The sequence below is a fragment of the Macaca thibetana genome, chromosome 10 (genome assembly GCF_024542745.1).
Source record: "Macaca thibetana thibetana isolate TM-01 chromosome 10, ASM2454274v1, whole genome shotgun sequence".
Taxonomy (NCBI): Eukaryota; Metazoa; Chordata; class Mammalia; order Primates; family Cercopithecidae; genus Macaca; species Macaca thibetana.
In genome coordinates this window covers 35,028,922-35,047,416 of record NC_065587.1, presented here as the reverse complement: position 1 = coordinate 35,047,416, position 18,495 = coordinate 35,028,922, and the positions used below count along the sequence as shown (strand labels likewise).

General features: G+C 34.6%; 1 pseudogene; it reads left to right on the top strand.

Annotated features, from left to right (window-relative positions):
- The first annotated feature begins 3,992 nt into the window (after positions 1 to 3,992).
- Positions 3,993 to 14,373, top strand: LOC126964085 (uncharacterized; annotated as a pseudogene).
- Positions 14,374 to 18,495: the final 4,122 nt, after the last annotated feature.

Genomic DNA, 18,495 nt, shown 5'->3' with positions numbered 1-18,495 from the left:
AAAATGTAAAGACCATCGAGGCTAGGAAGAAACTGCATCAACTAACGAGCAAAATAACCAGTTAATATCATAATGACAGGATCAAGTTCACACATAACAATCTTAACCTTAAATGTAAATGGACTAAATGCTCCAATTAAAAGACACAGACTGGCAAACTGGATAAAGAGTCAAGACCCATCAGTCTGCTGTATTCAGGAGACCCATCTCACACGCAGAGACATACATAGGCTCAAAATAAAGGGATGGAGGAAGATTTACCAAGCAAATGGAGAACAAAAAAAAGCGGGGGTTGCAATACTAGTCTCTGATTAAACAGACTTTAAACCAACAAAGATCAAAAGAGACAAAGAAGGCCATTACATAATGGTAAAGGGATCAATTCAACAGGAAGAGCTAACTATCCTAAATATATATGCACCCAATACAGGAGCACCCAGATTCATAAAGGAAGTCCTTAGAGACTTACAGAGAGACTTAAACTCCCATACAATAATAATGGGAGGCTTCAACACTCCACTGTCAACATTAGACAGATCAACGAGACAGAAAGTTAACAAGGATATCCAGGAATTGAACTCATCTCTGCAGCAAGCAGACCTAATAGATGTCTATAGAACTCTCCACCCCAAATCAACAGAATATACATTCTTCTCAGCACCACATCATACTTACTCCAAAATCGACCATGTAATTGGAAGTAAAGCACTCCTCAGCAAATGTACAAAAACAGAAATTATAACAAACTGTCTCTCAGACCACAGTGCAATCAAACTAGAACTCAGGACTAAAAGTATTTTAAAAGAAAAAAATATATTAGGACTAAAAGATGCCATTAAATTTGTCACCACAGAAATACAACAGAGCACATTTTTAGGCACTGTGATATGTTAACAGTATATTAATTTATGTGTAAACACAGTCCCATGTGCTCATCAATACAGGAAAATAAACTTTTAAAACTAATAAACTACTTCAGTAATGTTGCAGGATACTATATCAATATACAAAACAATAAATTGCATTTCTATACACTTACAACAAAATATATGGGAAAAATTAAGAAACGCCATTTGCCATAACATCAAAAATAATACTTATAAATATAACTAAGATGGTAAAATATTTGTACAATAAAAACTCTAAAATATTGGTAAAGGCAATTATAGAAGAGACCAAAAAAAACTTAGTGTTCATGGATTGGATAAATTAATATTAAAACATTCATACTACTAAAAGTGATATAAAGATTTAAAGCAATCTCACTGGGTGTGGTGGCTTACACCTGTAATCCCAGCACTTTAGGAGGCTGAGGCGGGTGGACTGCTTGAGGTCAGGAGTTCGTGACCATTCTGGCCAACATGGTGAAACCCCGTCTCTACTAAAAATACAAAAAAAGTTAGCCAGTCATGGTGGTGTGCACCTGTAATCCCAGCTACTCAGGAGACTGAGGCAGGGGAATTGCTTGAACCAGGAAGGTGGAGGTTGCAGTGAGCCAAGATCACCTCACTGCACTCCAGCCTGGGCCCTGAGTGACAGAGTGAGACTCCATCTCAAAAAAAAAAAAAAAAAAAATTAAAGCAATCTCTATCAAAATTAAAATATCATTTTCCAGAAAAAATAAAAAATTTCTGAAGTTTGTGTGGAATTAGAAAAGACCCAAAATAGCCAAAGAATTTTGAGCAGGAACAAAGCTGAAGGCATCAAACTTCTTAATTTCAAATGATTTAACAAAGCTATAGTCATCAAAACAGCATGATATGGGCATTAACCCAGACACATACGCCAATGAAACTGAATAGAGAGCTCAGAAATATCCATCTGAATACAGTCAACTAATTTTCAACAAAGACATACAAACACACAGTGAAGAAAGAATAAACTGTTCAATAAATGGTGATGGGAAAACTGGATATACACATGCAAAAAAAATTTAACCCATCTTTTACAGAATACACAAAAATCAGCTTACAGGGAATTAAAGACTTAAATATTGGACCTGAAACCATAAAACTTTTGGAAGACAACATTGGGGAAAATTCTTTGGCATTGTTTGCGGCAATAATTATTTTTTGTATTTGACACTAAAAGCCCAGGGAGAAAAAAAATGAGACTACATCAAACCAAAAAGTTTCTACTGCAGAGCAAAAGACAGTCAATCAATTTAAAAGGCAATCCACAGGACCAGAAAAAAATACTTGTAAACCAAATATCAGATAAAGGGTTAGTATTCAAAATATGTAAGAAATTCATAAAATGTAACACCCTCAAAATAAAAATAGCAATAAAAATAACACATTCTTTTCAAAAGTAGCCAAATAATCTAAATAGATCCTTTTTTGAAGAAGCCATTAATAATCATCAGGAAAATGCAAATCAAAATGGAAATGAGATAGCACCTCAAACACACGTTAGGGTAATGTTTATTAAAAATTCAAAACAAAACAAATTTTATCAGTGATAAAGAGAAAAGGGACCTTGTACACTGTCACTGGGAATGTAAATTGGTAAAGCCATTAAGGAAAACAGCATGAAGATTCATCAAAACATTAAAAATAAAACTATCATATGATTCATGAATCCTACCTCTGGTTAAATATCCAAAGAACAGAAATCACATATTGAAGAGATATCTTCACTCTTATGTTTCCTGAAGCATTATTCACAATAGACAAGATATGAAAACAACATAAATGTCCATCAACACATAAATGAATAAAGAAAATGTCATAAAGCTAGGCATGTGGCTCATGCCTATAATCCTTGTATTTTGGGAAGCTAAGGCAGGAGGATTGCTTGAGGCCAGGAGTTCAAGACCAGCCTGGGTAACATAGCAAGACCGTGTTCCTACAAATTAGCTTGGCATGGTGGTGCACCCCTGTAGTTCTAGCCACTTTTGAGGCTGAGGTGGGAGAATGATTTGAACCCAGGAGTTTGAGGTTTCAGTGAGCTATGATAATGCCACTGCACTCCAGCCTGGGGAACAAAGATGGACAACTGTCTCCAACAATAACAAAAGAGAAATTAATATAAATATGTGCATACAGTATGAAGGCTATATTAATAATAATGTATAAGTAAATTATATTAATGAAGTAGATTTCAAATGTTCTCACCATACACCAAAAAAACCCTAGTAAGTATGAGAAGTAATAGACATGCTATTGAGCTTGATTTTGGTAATTTTACAACGTGTGTGTGTTTGTGTGTCTGCATGCATGTGTGTATATCTCAAAACATCATATTGTGCACCTTAAATATATAAAATTTTTGTCAATAATATGCCAATAGAGGTGGAAAAGTATCAAGTATAACCAAAATAGTATCTAGCCACATACAAATTTCATTTAAAACCCTTTAAAATAAATTCTAGATTAAATTTAAAATCCAAATTGACATAATTTTTTTAGTCAGGGAGGTTAAAATGAGCAAGCATGGCTTAAAAGCTAGAATTGAATATTTAGCTAAAGTATCATTTATAAAGAGAGTAAGTAAAATATTTTCAAAAGTAAAAACATTGAGAGATTTGATTACTGAAAGATTTTTAAAGAGTATACTTCAAAAAGAGAGAAACATTTTCTTGTACAAAGTTAACATACAAATAAAAGTGTTAAAGACTTGATATTGAAATGTCAATCTATGGTGGACACTGAACAGAAGAAACTACATAGTCCTTAGATGCTTCAGTTTCAGAAGCATAAAAATATAATAAAAGTGTAATTCCATGCATTTTATTTAAACTCAATAAGCTAAATTTGGGGATACTTGAACAATTTAACTATAGAATGAGTCTACTTTTTAGAAATATTTTTCATCACCAATACATTAAAAATTTGTAGCACTTTAATCCCATTTTCTGGAGAATATTAACTATTCTTCTATCAGAACTGATTTGTATCAATGGAACAAGAGTGGCATAGACATTGCCTACAAGGTTCTGGATGCTCAGGATGATTGGGTTATATGTCCATAACAGGGCTGAAGACGATAAGATGATAAGGTTCACCGAGTACATGACCACAGAGCAACTCACCAGTGGCAGGATGATCTGGGTAACCCTTTTCTCTGGCGAGGATCTTGGGGAGTAGCTGGTACTCTGAAGATGCTGGGATCACCTCTGATGCTTGGACAAAAAGATCACCATGTATGCACTTGACAGCAGCATAATCCTACAAGGAAGACATCCCTGGATAATGTCAGAATAAAAAACACTCCCCACATGATGGGCTTCATGGGTATTTGCTGACCTTAAATAGATTGGTCTGGGTCATAATGGAAGAAGCCACAGTGAAGAATATTATGTTACTACTGAAAGACAAATTGAGGGAATTAAAAAAAAAAAAAAAAAAAGGAAAAAGGAAAAAAGAGGACACTGACAATTTTATTTGTAAATTTATGTTTAAAGCTTGCCAACCAGAAGGTGCTGAGGCTGATTGTGCTGGCCTGGTGTATACTCAGGAGACAGGTGGTACAGATATAGAGGCCCCTTGTCACTTTGTTTATGTAGATCAAGGACTTGCATTTGAAGTTATTCCCAAAATGCAGTGATTCACACATATCTGGATGCAAAACATCTGCTACAGTGAGGATCATCACTACCTGAATGAAGACCAAGTGACAGCTGATCAAGTCATATGGCTTAGGTTTGTGATCCTGAAAGAGTGTGAAGTTGTGGAAGAAAAGCAAAAAGGCATTGGCTGAAAGTCCAATGGCAGATTCAGAAAAAAAAACCAACAAACAAAAACTTTTAAGCATAACTGAAGTGAAAAGTGTGTTCATATTAATGACAAAAATAAACATATTTCATATATCTGGGACCAAAACAATGGATCTCACATTATCAATATTTGTTCTTTAGTGTCCAAAATGATCACATCATTATTTTAATTTTACCCACTTCTTCTTGGTTAACTATATCATATAAATTCTGCATAATCCAATCTCTGCACTGTTTTCTACACCAAATAACTTATATATGTAAAACATCAACACATTCATAATTATGCCTGTGTAGGTACACAATTTCTAAACTTCTATTATACCTATGCCTCTCCTTTTAGAAATCATATCCTTGTTGTTTAATATTTCTGCATTCTATATTAAGCATCTAGAATGGTAAGGAACATATAAAATTGCTCAATGGTATTTGCTCAGTTAAATTAAATAAAAATTTATTCTAATAGGAAAGAATCACCAACAAACAAATGCTAATATCTAGTTGACTCTTTCTCACATCCCATCACTTTGATACATCTCATTTCTTCATCACTCTCCTGTGATTTTGGACTCAGTAATTCTACCCAATGCACTATAATAATTAATGATAATACCCTTATTTTCAATCAGCTGATCCTCAATCTTTATTTCATCTGAAACCTTATATTTCCTTTGCTATAAACTGTGAAATATTCTCAGTATCTGAGAATTGAAATGAACTTACTTAAGGGGCATTATTGCCCCTTAAAGATTATATTGTGTGTTTACCAATAATCTAATTCTTTTACCTAAAAATGATGCTGATTTTCTCCAAGTTTATTTTTCATCCCAGAAATATTTTATGAGACTCTCTTCCTCTCAGTACAGGAGTGCCACCTGTCAATTATCAAGAAAAAAATTGCCACTTTAGTCACTGCTTGACAAGCATGAACTTGCACCTAAATAATCACATGTTGATTCTTTTCCTGAGACATCACTTACTGCAGGGATACTCTCAAATGCCTAGAAAAATGCTATCTGCAATAGTAAAGGTAATTCCCCTAAAGTTTTCTCAGAATATCTGCAATACCAGAATATCTTGTAAAGTTTCACAGAATAATGATGCAGTTACTGTCTCATGTTATTTAGCTTGGGTTCGGGCATCATTATTTCATCAGTTGAATTTAATCCAGAACTAAGAACGGTTTAGCTTCATGACATGGAGAAATAGAAAACCACCACCTTCACTCAGATTCTTATGAGATGAAGGTGTGTCCATCTCTATATTCAAGGACATTTATTACTGTACTGTCCCATAAATATGAATATGTAAGGCAAAGCAGAAATGTTGACAGCATTCTTGGCTAATAATCAGGCTAGGCTGATTAATGACTGAGGTAGAAAATTGCCTTAAAGCCACCTGATACATATATAAAATGTTATAAGACATATGTTGTATAGTTAATTAAGTAATTGTTACTTTTTTAAAGACTTAATCTAGTAAGAGAACATGTTTATTTTAGCTGCAAGAGCCAAACGACAGAGAGCTCCTACCAGCATACAGTGGCGCCCTTGGCACAGTTGGATTCTACTAGCAATTTGGAACCAGAAATAGTAGGATCATATTAAATTAATGACTTAATGTTCTCTAAATATTAGGATTACACTCCATTACCAGTAACAAAATAGTTGGGTATGGATTAATAATATGTGTACAATGATTTATTGACTATATTTATGTAATTTTATTGATATACTCCATGTTATAAACCATACATCAAAAAGAAATGATGTAAATAGTTAGATAAAATAACATTGATAATGTTAGCATTTTCTTCTCCCACTACCAATAGACATTGAGCTCACCCTCTCTAATTCATGCCCTTCCCTCTGTTAAGTGGCCATCACACACTGAAAAGGACTTGACTTTCTGAATTATCAAATGGTGTATTTCTCCATGAGAACCTGAAGGGCATTGCTACTGAGCCTGGACAGGAAAGAACCATGGTCCCCATGGAACAGGTGTACAAATAATTACTTTTAATAATAAATTATTTTTATTGTATATTTAAAAAATATATCTCAGTTGACACAACTGAACTGATTGTTGTCTTCAATATATCAAAAGTGTTTTATTTTTATGCAAATTTTAAACATTGCATCGTTAATTTCTTCTAATGATTCTGGCAAATTTATTATGAAAAAATCATGGAATTTGCAATAACAGGATGACAAACTGGGAGAAATAAAATAAATAAAAAATCCATAGAAGTTACTTACACTTTGGTCAGAGTGCAAAAAATAATTGAGTTTTATTTGATACACTAAAAAAATAAAATCTGAACACATTTTAGCTCTCAATATGAGAAGTGACAACTAGATACTGCTAGGGCTAAGGGTAAAGCTATTCTCAGAAAACACACAATGCAAATTAAGTTCACTCTCATTTTACTGACTTAATTTTAGGCTGTTCTCAATATCATAAGTCTCAAAGTGTAGACATGATCATGGATAATGATGGGGAAAATAACACCATTAAATGCACTGGGCAAAAAAAAGACTGATCATAACATATGTGGGGTTAGATCAGACATCTGAAGAAAAGATAAGGCATATAATGAAAGAAAGAAGTCATTTATAAGAACCCAAGAACTATTTGTATAGAATGAATATGTTCCATTGAGGGGAAAAAGTCTGGTAAAATTTATTTTTTTACCTTCATCACAAAATTTAACTTTTAAAGTGGTTTTATTTTATAAATAATATTTGAATAGTGAGTGATCTTTTCACTTTGCCTCCTGTAGATTTAAGAATAAAATCTATTTTTAAAAACTGTTTGTTACATTAATCAAAAGTGTCATTTTAAACATACATTTTTTCCATATTAGTTGAGGAACCCTGAAAGACCTATGATTGGTCATAATAACAAAAGTAATTATGAGCATTTTGGGGGTCAACTTGAGGGGGTTGATTGACAAATGGCAATAAGTGGCAACCTCAAAAAGTCAGATGACAAATTTAGAAAATAAAAACTCATTTTTCACTAAAGTTAGTTTCATAAACATATCTTTTTAAAATACACAAATGCCAGAAGAATAACTAAATAAGCATCAAATGTTACCGATTTACTGCGGTGCATCAACAATTCTCTAGAAATTAAACTTAATGTGGGGTGCAGCTGAAAGTACAACTCTTGCTGACAAGCAGATTGCTAATTCTGAGGCATTTAATTCTCAGCTGCCCTGGGGGAAAGCATAGGCACGGAAAGTTTCACTCCTGAATTAGGAGGCAGAAAAATAGCTGGAGAGAGTTGACCACAAATTGTGTGCTACCAATTTTGAAAACCCTACAAATACTACAGGAAAATTTTTAGTTTCTATTTTGTTTATTTTTTTCTGACCATCCCAACCAAGAAGACATCAATTAATAGACACCCGTCTTTACTAAAGGCTTGAAAGTTTTAATTTTACCCATTATGTCCATATATATTACAGTAAAGAGATTGCAAGTCATAGCTATTAACTGTGTCAAATATTAAATTTGGAGGGATAGTTCCAAGTGGGAAATTGAAATGTGAAGGAATGCATTCTTTTCTGTGTACACTAATTAAAAGCAATTGAACTTCTTTCTGATATTATCCTCCCTCAGTGCATAAAATGCAGACAGAACATTTGAAATGCTTTAATTAATTTATTTAATATTCACAGACATAATGATTTTGTGCTTTTAACTTTTCTGGAGATTTCTATGCCTTCACTGATCACAAATTTTTGACCTGAGTTTAGGCTGCTGGCCTAAAAACAGATACATGTGGCCCACTGCTGTCACTGCCAGGGCCCAAAAACTGGTTCTCTGGTGTCCAAGTCCCCAGGTAAACTTCAGCACAACTTCAACTAATATCTACACCCTAAGCCACTGAGGAAATCACAGAAACCACTGACCCTATGTACTGCCAAAGAAGTCATAAAAAGATCACACTACCACAAGCACACAAAATCAAAACCAGAGTAATTTCTTTAGTCAACAACGTACATATATCCTTAGGAAAACATATTTTTCTACAAACGCAATTTAAAAAAATTGGAACACAAGATATGTACATATCAATAGAATGACACAGGAAACATAAAAAAGCAGGAAAATATGACACCACCAAAGGACTACAACAATTGTCCAGTGATATAGTTTGGATTTCATATTGAAATGTAATTCCCAAGGTTGGAAGTGGGGACTGGTGAAAGGTGACTGGATCATGGGGGTGGATTTCTCATGAATAATTTAGCACCATCCCTCTTGGTACTGTCCTCATAATAGTGAGTGAGTTTTCATGAGTTCTGTTCATTTAAAAGTGTGTAACACCTCCCCTTTGTTCTATTGCTCCTGCTTTCACCATGTGATGTGTGTGCTCCCCCTTGGCCTTCTGCCATGATTGGAAGCTTCCTGAGGCTCCTCCAGAAGCAGGTGTCACTATTCTTCTTGTAATGTCCGCAAAACTGTGAGCCAATTAAACTTCTTTTCCTTATAAGTTACCCAGTTTCAGATATTTCTTTATAGCAATGCAAGAACATGCTAATACATTCAGCAACAGACCCTAATATAAAAGGAATTGCTCACAATGCCACATGGGGAATACAAAATGTTTATTTGAAAGAAGCTCAATGAGATACAGGACTGTAGGGAAAAGAAAAAAGATCAGACTGTTACTGTGTCTATGAAGAAAGGGAAGACATAAAAAATTCCACTTTGACCTGTACCTTGAACAATTGCTTTGCTTAAATGCTGTTAATTTGTAACTTTGCCCCAGCCACTGTGCCACAACCTTGTGCTCCCAGAAACATGTGTTGTATGGAATCAAGGTTTCAGGGATCTAGGGCTGTGCAGGACATGCCTTGTTAACAAAATATTTACAAGCAGTATGCTTGGTAAAAGTCATCGCCATTCTCTAGTCTCAATAAACCAGGGGCACAATGCACTGTGAAAAGCCACAGGGACCTCTGCCTTGGAAAGCCAGGTATTGTCCAAGGTTTCTCCCTATGTGATAGTCTGAAATATGGCCTCGTGGGATGAGAAAGACCTGACCGTCCCCCAGCGCGACACCCATAAAGGGTCTGTGCTGAGATGGATTAGTTAAAGAGGAAAGCCTCTTGCAGCTGAGATAGAGGAAGGCCACTGTCTCCTGCCTGCCCCTGGGAACTGAATGTCTTGGTATAAAACCCGATTGTACATTTGTTCAATTCTGAGATAGGAGAAAAACTGCCCTATGGTGGGAGGCAAGAAAAGTTGGCAGCAATGCTGCTTTGTTATTCTTTACTCCATTGACATGTTTGGGTGGAGAGAAACATAAATCTGGCCTACGTGCACATCCAGGCATAGTACATCCCCTTGAACTTAATTGTGACGTAGATTCTTTTGCTCACATGTTTTCTTGCTGACCTTCTCCCTATTATCATCCTGCTCTCCTACCTCATTCCTCTTGCTGATATAATGAAAATAATAATCAATAAAAACTGAGGGAACTCAGAGACCGGTGCTGGTGCAGGTCCTTGGTATGCTGAGTATTGATCTCCTGGGCCACTGTTGTTTCTCTGTACTTTGTCTCTGTGTCTTATTTCTTTTCTCAGTCTGTTGTCCCACCTGACAAAATATACCCACAGGTGTAGAGGGGCAGGCCACCTCTTCACAAGAGAAATCTAGAAACAAATACAAAGAAATCATAAAATCAATTCAGGATAAGAACTGAGAAATTTACCAGAGAGATCAATATTTTAAAGAAAAAGCAAGCAGAAAATCTAGAACTAAAAAATTCATTGAAAGAAATACAAAATACATTGAAATCATTAATAATAAAATAATCAGAATAATAAATCTCAGAAATTGAAGACAGGCCTTTTGAAATTATTCATTTAGACAAAAAAAAAAACTAAGAATGAGCAACATCTTCAAGATGTCTGGGACTACACAGAGTGATGGAACTTATGAACTATCAATATTCCTGAGATCACCCTCTATTAGTCCATTTTTGCACTGCTATAAAGAAATGCCTGAGACTGGATAATTTATAAAGAGAGGAGGTTTAATCGACTCACAGTTCTGCAGGATATACAGAAAGCATACTGGTTTCTGCTTCTAAGGAGGCTTCAGAAAGCTGCCAATCATAGCAGAAGGCAAAGGGGGAGTGAGGCACATCACATGGCTGGAGTAGGAGAAAGAGGCAAGGAAGGTGCACACTACACACTTTAAATCAACCATATCTTACAATAACTCACTCACTATTACAAGAACAGCAGCAAGGAAATGATACTAAGCCATTTATGAGAAACTGCCCCAGTGATCCAATCATTTTCCACTAGGCCCCACCTCCAACATTGGTGCCCCACCTTCAACATGAGATTTGAGTGGGGACACAGATCCAAACCATATCACCCTCAGATGTAGATAGACCAAAACTTTAGAAAATATATGTAAGGAAATAATGAATGAAAACTTCCCAAGTGTATCAAGAGAGTCAGACATCCAGATACAGGAGGCCCAGTGATCCCCAGGAAAATACATTGCACAAAGGACTTAACCATGGCATATTATATTCAGAATGTCTAAAGTAAAAGTGAAAGTATTTTAAAATTAGCAAGAGTAAAGTATCTAGTCACCTATAAAGGAAACTGCGTCAAACTAACAGCAGACTTTCCAACAGAAACCTTGCAGGCCAGAAGTGAATGAGACGGTATCTTCACAAAGTGTTTAAGAAAAACACTGTCAGCCAGAAGTTTGTATCTTTTTGATAAACTTCATAAATGAAGGAGAATTAAAGTTTTCTCTAGACAAGCAAATGCTAGGAGACTTTGTCACCACTAATCTAGTCCTATAGGAAATGCTCAAAAGGGTCTTAAACACGGGAAAAAAAGGTTGATATTCACAAAAAATATACAAAAGATATAAAATTCACAGTTTATATAAAACAACTGCACAAGGAGCAAGGGAAAAATATAAAATGGCAACATGACAGAATTTCATCAAACCACAAAGACAGAAAAAAATAAAAAAAGAAGTTATAAAATAACTTGAAAACAACAATATAACAAGAACAAAATCCTATATATCAATGTTAACCTTGAATATAAATAGAATAAATGCTCTACTTAAAGGATAAAGATTGGCAGAATGAATTTTGTAAAACCATAGCATAATTATATGCTGCCTGTAAGATACTCATCTTACCCATAAAGACACATATAAACTAAAAATAAACAGGTGGAAAAAGATATTCCACACAAATGAAAATCAACAGTAAGCAAGACTAGGTATACTTAAAAACTGTACAACAAAAATCATTTTAAAGAAGACAAAAAATATCATTACATAATGATAAAGAGATCAACTTAGCAAGAGGATATAACAATCCCAAATACATATATATCCAACATCAAGCACCCAAATTCAGAAATCCAATATTCCTAGACCTGAAAAAAGAGATAGACACAATACAATAATAGTGGGGGAATTCAACATCCTGCTCACAGCACCAGACAGATCATCAAGATAAAAATTAACAAACATTGGTCTTAAATTAGACTTGAGACCAAATGGACATAATAGACATTTACAAAGCATTCTACCCAATATATATTCTTTTCATCAGCACATGGAACACTCTCTTAGACTACAAGTTAGGTCACAAAACAAGTCTTAAATTTTTAAAAATCAAAATCATATCGAGTATCTTCTCAGGCTACAGTGGAATAAAGCTAGAAATCAACAGCAAGAGGAACTTTGGAAACTATATAAATACATGGGAATTAAATAACATGCTCCTGAACAGTCACTAGGTCAATAAAGAAATTAAGATGGAAATTAAACATTTTTTGAAACAAGTGAAAATAAAAACACAACATACCAAAACCTGTGATATACAGCAATAGCAGTGCCAAGAGGGAAGTCTTAAGATTAAATGCCTATATCAAAAAAGTAAAAGGACCACAAATTTACAAGCTAATGTCACGCCTCAAGGAACTAGAAAAAGAACAAACCAAACCCAAAGTTAGCAGAAGAAAATAAATAACAAGGAACAAAACAAAAATAAATAACATAGAACCCCCCAAAAATACAAAGGATCAATAAAACAAAAAAAAATAGTTATTTGAAAAGATATACAAAACTGATAAACCACTAGCTAGACTAAGAAATAAATAAAGAAGACCCAAATAAACACAATCAGAAATGACAAAGAAGACATTACAACTGATACCCCAGAAGTACAAAAGGTCACTAAAGACTATTACAAACAAGTATTTACAACTTAGATAACCTAGAGTAAATGGATAAATTCCTGAAAACACACAATTTCCCAAGATTAAACCAGGATAAAAGAGAATTCCTGAACAGACAAATAATTGGTATGAGATTGAAATCGGTAATAAAAAAATCTCTCAACAAAAAAATCCCAGGATCAGGAGGATTCACAGCCAAATTACACCAAACATACAAAAAAAATTAATACCCATTCTTTTGAAACTATTCTAAAACATAGATAAGGAGGGAATCCTCAACAAAACACTAAAAAATGTAATCCAACAGCACATCAAAAAGATACTACACCATGATCAGGTGGAATTTATCCCAATGGTGGAAGGATAGTTCAACATATGGAAATCAGTAAGTGTGATATATCACATCAACAGAATTAGAAACAAAAACCATATGATCATCTCAACAGATGCAGAAAAGGCATCCAATAAAACTCAGCATCCCTTCATGATAAAAATCCTCAACAAACTAGGCATAGAAGAAATATACCTCAATGTAATAAAGATTATATACAACAAACCCACAGCCAACATCATACTTTTTAAAAAAATAGAAACCTTTCAGATCCTCCTGTGCATCATTCATCTATAAGAATGTTGTAGTATTTCTGCTTATTCCAAGAGGGCAGCTGATTAATATCAATCTCTTTTTCTTTCTCCCACCAGAATCAGAAGACCTTTCAGAACAGGATTTTCTTGTTCACTTGTTTTACCTACATCCTTAGCAACTAGCACAGGGCCCTAAATAGAGAAATTTGAAAATACATTTAATGATGCTGGTAGAAATATTTCTGAGGACATGTTTTGTGCATAAGGAAATGAATAAGAAGACTTTTTCCTCACTTTTTGCAAAGACTTCAATCATAAGGCTAAAATATGCATTACCTAAATTCTATCTCATTTTCTTAATAATTCTATCTCATTTTTTAAAATTTTAGATTCAGGGGGTACCTGTGCAGGTTTTTTATATGGGTATATTTTGTGATGCTGAGGTTTGGGCTTCTAATGATCCTGTTGCCCAAGTAGCAAACATAGTACCCCACAGGTAATCTCCCAACGCTTTCTCCCCATCCTCCCTCCCCTAATTTAGAGTGTCCCACGTCTACTCTTCCCATCTTTGTGTCCATGTGTAACCAACAACATCATATCTAATATGGGAAAGTTGAAAGCATTTCCTGTAAGATCTAGAACAAGACAAGGATGCCAACTTTCACTACTCTTACTCAACACTGTACTGGAATTTCTTGCCAGTGCAATCAGGCAGAAAAAAGAAATAAAATGCATTCAAATTGGAAAAGAGGAAGTCAAACTATCCCTGTTTGATGATGATATAATATTATTCCTGAAGAGCCTTAAAGATGCTGCCAAAAATTCTTAAATTTGACAAAGGAAGCAGTAAAGCTTCAGGATAAAAAATTAATGTACAAATATCAGTAGTGTTTATAGACACCAATGAGCCAGCCAAAGACCAAATCAAGAAAAAAAAAAATCCCATTTACAATATCTACAAAAAAATACTGGGAATATCTTTAACCTAGAAGCTGAAAGACTTCTAGAAGGAGAACTACGAAACACTGATGAAAAAAATCCTAGATGACATAAACAAATGAAAAACCCCCACACTTATAAATTAGAATATGCAGTATCATTAAAATGACCATACTGTTCAAGGCAAACTACAGATTCCACACAATCCCTATCAAATTACCAATGTCAATTGTCACAAAATTAGAAAAAGCAATCCTAAAATTACTATGGAACCAAAAAAAGGGCCTGAATAGCCAAAGCAATTCTAAGCAAGAAGAACAAAGCTGGAGGCATCACATTACCTGTCTTCAAATTATACTACAAAACTATAGAAACCAAAACAGCATGGTACTGGCATAACATAGACACATCGATCAATGGAACAGAATAGACAACTCAGAAATAAAGCCCCATACCTACAAGCAGCTTATCTTTAAAAAAGTCAACAAAAATATATTCTGGGAAAATGGCACCCTATAAATAACTAGTGCCAGTAAAATTGGATAACCACATGTGGGATAGTAAAACTGGACCCATACCTCTCAACATATACAAAAATAAACTCAATATGGATCAAAGACCAAAGTGTAAGACCTGAAACCACAGAAATCCTAGAAGAAAACTTAGGAAAAACTCTTCCAGACATTGGTCTAGGCAAAGAATTTATGACCAAGTCCTCAAAAGCAAATGCAACAAAAATAAACAAACGAGACAATTAAACTAAAAAGTTTCCACACAGCAAAAGAAATAATTAACAAAGTAAACAGACAATCTACAAAGTGGGAAAATATATTTGCAAACTATGCATCCAATAAAGGGCTTACATGCAGAACTACAAGGAATTCTAACAACACAACAACAATAAAACAACAACAAACAACACCATTAAAAAGTGGGGCAAAGGATAAAACACATTTTTCAAAAGAGTACCTACAAGCAGTCAACAAACATGAAAAATGCTCAATATTTCTAATCAGAGAAAAATAAAAATTAAAATAGTACAATATAATCTTATACCAGTCGGAATGGCTATTATTAAAAAGTCAAAAAAAAAAAAAAAAAGATGTTGGTGAGGATGTGAAGAAATGGGAATGCTTATATACTGTTGGTAAAAATGTAAATAAGTACAACCTCCATGGAAAACAATATGGAGATTTCTCAAAGAACTAAAAACAGAACTACCATTTGACCCAATTCCATCACTGGGTATATACCCAAAGGAAAATAAATCAGTATATCAAAAATATAACTGCACTCGTGTTTATCACAGCACTATTCACAATTTCAAAAAAAGAAATAAACCTAAATGTCCATCAATGGAGAACTGGATATAGAAAATACTACTCAGCCATAAAATCATGTCTCTTGCAGCAACACTGATGGTATTAAAGGCTATTATCTTAAGTGAAAAACTCAGAAACAGAAAGTCAAATACTACACGCTAACTACAATAAACAGTATAGAGAAGACATTAAATGACCTGATGGAGCTGAACACCATGGCACAAGAATTATGTGATGCATGCACAAGCTTCAATAGCCAATTCAATCAAGTGGAAGAAAAGGTATCAGTGAATGAAGATCAAATGAATGAAATAAAGTGAGAGAAGTTTAGAGAAAAAAGTAAAAAGAAATGAACAAAGCCTCCAAGAAATATGGGACTATATGAAAAGACCAAATCTATGTTAGATTGGTGTACCTGAAAGTGACAGATAGAATGAAACCAAGTTGGAAAACACTCTTCAGGATATTATTCAGGAGAACTTCCCCAACCTAGCAAGGCAGGCCAACATTCAAATTCAGGAAATACAGAGAACACCACAGATACTTTTCCAGAAAAACAACCCCAAGACACATAATTACCAGATTCACCAAGGTTGAAATGAAGGAAAAAATGTTAAGGGCAGCCACAGACAAATGTGGGGTTACCCACAAAGGGAAGCCCATCAAACTAACAGTGGATCTCTCAGCAGAAACTCTACAAGCCAGAAGAGAGTGGGGGCCAATATTCAACATTCTTAAAGAAAATAATTTTCAGCCCAGAATTTTATATCCAGCCAAACTAAGCTTCATAAGTGAAGGAGAAATAAAATCCTTTACAAACACGCAAATGCTGAGAGACTTTGTCACCACCAGGCCTACCTTACAAGGGCTCCTGAAGGAAGCACTAAACATGGAAAGGAACAATCAGTACCAACCACTGCAAAAACATGCCAAATTGCAAAGACCATTGATGCTAAGAAGAAACTGCATCAAGTAACGAGCAAAATAACCAGCTAACATCATAATGACAGCATCAAATTCACACATAACAATATTAACCTTAAATGTAAATGGGCTAAATGCACCAACTAAAAGACACAGACTGGCAAATTAGATAGCATCAAGAACCGTCAGTGTGCTGTATTCAAGAGACCCATCTCATGTGCAGAGACACACATAGGCTCAAAATAAGGAGAAGGAGGAAGATCTATCAAGCAAATGGGAACCAAACCAAAACAAAACAAAACAAAACAACAACAAAAAAAACAACCAGAGGTTGCAATCCTAGTCTCTGATAAAACAGACTTTAAACCAACAAGATCAGAAGAGACAAAGAAGGCCATTACATAATGGTAAAGGGATCAATTCAACAAGAAGAGCTAAGTATCCTAAATATATATGCACCCAATACAGGTGCACACAGATTCCTAAGGCAAGTCCTTAGAGACCTACAAAGAGACTTAGACTCCCACACAATAATAGTGGGAGACTTTAACACACCACTGTCAATATTAGATCAATGAGACAGAAGGTTAAAAAGGATATCCAGGACTTGAACTCAGCTCTGCACCAAGCAGACCTAATAGACATCTACAGAACTCTCCACCCCAAATCAATAGAATATACATTCTTCTCAGCACCACATCACACTTATTCCAAAATTGACCACATAGTTGAAAGTAAAGCACTTCTCAGCAAATATAAAAGAATATAAATCACAACAAACTGTCTCTAAGACCACAGTGCAATCAAATTAGAACTCAGGATTAAGAAACTCACTTAAAACTGCAAAACTACATGGAATCTGAACAACCTGCTCCTGAATGACTACTGGGTAAATAGTGAAATGAAGGCAGAAATAAAGGTGTTCTTTGAAACCAATGAGAACAAAAGCACAACATACCAGAATCTCTGGGACACATTTAAAGCAGTGTGTAGAGGGAAATTTATAGCACTAAATTTCCGGAAGGGAAAGCAGAAAAGATCTAAAATCAATACCCTAACATCACAATTAAAATAACTAGAGAAGAAAGAGCAAACAAATTCAAAAGTTAGCAGAAGGGAAGAAATAACTAAGATCAGAAGAGAACTGAAAGAGATAGAGACAAAAAAGAAAAAAAAAAAACCCTTCAAAAAATCAGTGAATCCAGGAGCTGGTTTTCTGAAAAGATCAACAGAATTGAAAGACCACTAGCAAGACTAACAAAGAAGAAAAGAGAGAATAATCAAATAGACGCAATAAAAAATGATAAAGGGGATATCACCACCAATCCCACAGAAACACAAACTACCCTCAGAGAATACTATAAACACCTCTATGCAAATAAACTAGAAAATCTAGAAAAAATGGATAAATTCCCGAACACATACATCCTCCCAAGACTAAACCAGGAAGAAGTTGAATCTCTGAATAGACCAATAACAGGCTCTAAAATTGAGGCAATAATTAATAACCTACCAACCAAAAAAAATCCAGGACCAGAGGGATTCACAGCCGAATTCTACCACAGGTACAAAAAGAAGCTGGTACCATTCCTTCTGAAACTATTCCAATCAATAAAAAAAGACGGAATCCTCCCTAACTCATTATATGAGGCCAGTATCATCCTGATGCCAAAGTCTGCCAGAGACACAACAAAAAAAGAATTTTAGACCAATATCCCTGATGAACATCAACATAAAAATCCTCAATAAAATACTGACAAACCAAA